Source organism: Trichosurus vulpecula, chromosome 5, assembly GCF_011100635.1.
Source record: "Trichosurus vulpecula isolate mTriVul1 chromosome 5, mTriVul1.pri, whole genome shotgun sequence".
Taxonomy (NCBI): Eukaryota; Metazoa; Chordata; class Mammalia; order Diprotodontia; family Phalangeridae; genus Trichosurus; species Trichosurus vulpecula.
This window is the reverse complement of record NC_050577.1, coordinates 205,728,233-205,732,467: the sequence shown is the minus strand read 5'-3', so window position 1 is coordinate 205,732,467 and position 4,235 is coordinate 205,728,233.

The window sequence follows — 4,235 nt, the reverse complement described above, 5'->3', positions numbered from 1 at the left end:
GAGGTTCTCTATCTGGATTCTGATTGCTATGGCAAGCTTCATTATTTGGGAGGAGGTTGTTAGTGAACGCATGGGAAAGACTTTTGTGACATTTTCCTCCTCAGATATGGTGTTACCTAATTTCCCCCAAAAAGTATGTATGTGTGTGTGTGTGTGTGCACGTGTGCGCGTGCACGCATGTGCATGTGTGTGCATCCATCTGGGCAGCAGCCTTTATATTACTTCTATTCTTTGTCCTCCTGCAACAATTATTTTGGGTGATTAAACCTGTCTCTATATAGTAATGAATTATCACCATTGCTTTATTTAGTGTCTGCTTTGATCTTTTATATACCCTAGACTAGGGACATTTTCAATTAATTTATTTCTAGTTATCCTCAGATAAAGACCTCTTCCCGTAATAGCTGTAGCCCTAAAATATGGTTGTTTTCCCCTTTTTTGCTACCATCCACAAAGGTATAACTCCTAATTCTCTTGTCTCAAGAAAGTTTCATAAGATGTGATTTTTACCTTTATTGTTAGCTTTCCCTGAAAAGGCATAACCCTTAATGCTCTTGACCCAGAAAGTCTGATCTCCCTATTTACAATTTATCTCTAGAATCCCAGAGTCCCTCCTTAAAGGACCATGAACCTTTAGACCTGCCATGTTGTATAGACGGCCCTGCCCTCATATGATTGATCACCAGAATTTATTGATCAGGTAATGACAGCAATAACAGCCACAATAATATCCGTGTGGCACGTTCTACTTTTCTAGGCATATTCCCGTATGACATCTTATTGGAATTCCACCAAACCTACAAAGTAGTGACCTGTAATACTGGTTTTATTTTTGTAGATGAAGAAACTCACGAGACAGGTAAATGACTTACTCAAGATCCCACCGTGCTAGAGTTGGAGCTAGATGAGTTATCTTCCCTCCCTCTGTGGATGGCTTTCTGTTCTGGAGTAAAAGCTTTACTCCCCGCCCATATTCTTTGTGTACTTAACTTTGGTGAGAACATTCTAAGGGGTGCTACTGTACTGGACCGAGTGAGCTAAGCTGATCAGCTCAGAATCTGTTCATTCATTCAGCGATCCATTCAATACTATGTATGAAGCATTGTACTGTGTTTTGTAAGAGATACAAAAATAAAGACCCAGGCCCAGCTCTCATGAAGCTTGCAGTCTACCAAAATTATATGTATGCAGCTCTATAATATGATATGCAGAAGTGCATGGCACCCTGGATAGAAAACCAGCCTTCAGAGCCGGGAAAACCTGGGTACAAGTCCCACCTTTGACGTATACTGGCTGTTTGACCCTGGGCAACTCACTTAACCTCTCTAAGACAGAGAAGGTGCTAACCTGCATTGGAAGAGAAATTGTTTTTTTCCACTAGGGAGTTCCCTATACCATTGAAATCACAGGTCCAGTCTCTATCCTATGGAGGATAGTATAGGAGGAAAAAGTACTGTATTTCTTTGGAGGAGGGAAAGATTCTGAACTGGTAGGAACATTGAAGGACACATGGAAGAGGTAGACCTTGATGTAAGCCTTGGAAGGATGTGTAGCAATTGAACAGATAGAGCTGGGGATAGAGTAAATCAACCCTGAGAACAGAACCACAAGGATTAGGAATATAGTTTTAGCTTGAGGAATGCCTGATAACAATAATTTAAGCTTATAACTTTTCATGGTTTATGAAACACTTTCCTCTCAACAAACTTTTGAAATACATCTTGGCATAGTCCTGACTCCTCTTCTACATCCAGAATAAATTTTTCTTTTCAGTGACAAAAGGGAAGGATGACTATGTGTACATCTATCTCCTACTTGCTTTTTGGGTTGAACTGTGAAGCAAGAACCACAATGAAGTGGATTCATTTGCTGAATCCTGAAATGAAATATTCATGTTTCTTTTTGAGCCAAACTAAAGGTATTTGAACCATTCTGAGCCAAAATATACAGAATTTGAGCTGTATATTTTCTAAAATTATTGAACTGGGACTTCAAACTGTTCTCTACAACATACTAATATTTTGTTTGGATCAGGAATTTTTTAAAGCATTTCCTGATGATCTGAATAGCTGAATTTGGTTTTGGGAAGGAGCTGCTCCTGTCTTAGAGTAACCTTATTTAGTAGAAGCATCTTGTGGCATTCATGGTTGCCTTCTGGTGTATATGCAGCCAGCATGAAGAGGGGAACAACCACATTAGTTGTTGGGTTTCCTTGGAGAGCTGGTGTTGTCATGGCAACTAGATACTGCCTTGGGGCCAAAATTTTAAAATAGCTGTAATTGTTTTTAAAAGCTTGCAGTATCACTCCCCCAGAGCCATGTGACTGCTGTTGTCACAGGGACTTAGAGTAGGCACCAGTTCCTCCATACCTAGAGATCTAGGTAACTTCTCATGTAGGGGTATTGACTCATGGTATAAACCTGCCAGGGAGCTAGAAAAGCTACAATATAGTTTCCATGGTCCTTTGGCTCTCAGGTTTAAAAACCTTTGTCTCTTACTTTTGGAGGGCTATATGAGAAAACTTTATTTTGAGGTTTTTCCTCTCACTGCCTATAACCTTTCAGTTTATAGACTTGCTCATAGGGGCCTTAGAGTTGCCTAGACCTGTCCTTTCTCTGCTGAGGGTGTTTCCCTCTTTGTACCCTAACCTTTTCTCTTTATCTTATATTTCCTCACAGCCTCCTTTACTAGCTTTGTCCAGCTTCTAGTAACTTTTGGAGCACCAGTGGATGGAGCTTGGACTCCAAAAATGTAGTCCTGAATTGAGATGGATCGTTAGATAGGTGGAGTGGTGTGGTTTGACTTACCTACCTCAAAATATTCCACTGCCCCTTATCATGATTCCTGACATTATTAGCAATCCTCTTGCCTTGATGGCTTTGTGAAAGAGCGTAATTAAAGGCAGAAGTTATCTGGGTAGGAGTGGACTGTGTGAACAGCTTCAAGCAAAGACTTTAGCAGGGATTAATTTATAGGTTTAGTCCATGGCCTTCATTGCCATGTACCTGAAATCAGACCTTTGAAGGACTGGGACACGGGATAGAGCTGGGAATAGAGCTCTGTTTACCTCACAGGGTACCACAGTAGGAAGCCCTGGACATTCAAGGTAGATATATATGTACTGGAAAGGGAGGAGGACAAAGGATAGGTAGGGAAGTGTTTAAAGGAGGATTGGGAAAAAACTAAAGACAAACTTTGTTTTGTGAAGAAAGGTCCTTGGGAGGATGGGAACAACTGCTATTACCTGATAGCTGAAGCCTAACACCTGAAGATAATTGAGAAAGCTTGATCCTTGTTCCCTGACTCTCTCGCTGGAGAATATCCAGAGGACAGCCAGAATGGTGAAGGCATTGGCACAAGTATAGTCTTGAGCCACTGGGGATGGTTAACTTGGAGAAGAGAAGAGTTGGGGAGAGGACATGATAGCCTTCCAGAGTTATTAGAGGGATTGTTATCTTGAAGAAGGATTATGCTAGTTCTACTTGTCCCCAGAGGGAAGAACTACAAGCAACAAGTCTAAGTTGTCAAGAAGAAATTTGGACTTGATGTCAAGAAAACCTTCCCGACAATTAGGGCTGTCCAGCAGTGGCCTGACGGGGGGTCAGGGGGTGTGTGTGGTGGGGTCGGGGGAGGTGTCTCCTTCTCTTAAGATCTTTGAGTAGAAGCTGGATGACTCCTTTTGGGTACATTATGGGGGGATGCTTGTTCAAATATAGGTTCAACTAGATAGTCTTTGAAGTTTCTACCAACTGGGTGTCTATGGTTATGAGGGCTTTTCCCTTTAATTCTACTGAACTGTAAGGTCTGTGAGGACCAGAGTTATGTTTTATCTATAACCTTGGGGGTGTATGTGTGTGTGGCCTTGATTAGTGGTGTCAAAGTCAAATAGAAACAGATCCCTGCAGGCCATGCGTTGATTTAGAAGACTAGAGATTAACATCATCTCTCTTGTATATTTATGTTGTTAAACATTTCCTAATTACATTTTAATCTTGTTCAAGGCACTGGGGGAGTTTTGCTGCCAGCTTGCCTGAGCTTGACACCTTTGCCCTAGATGACTTTTGAGCTTCTTCCTGGCTCAAAGATTCTGGGTGCAGACAAACTGGGTTTTATCCTTGGGGTCTGACTTTATGGGGTCAAATTACTTATGTCCTGACCTGAATTTTTCCAGGAAAATCTCTTGGGGAAAAAAAAATGCTTTGATATGGCTTGTATCTAGAGTTTAACCTTTGTGG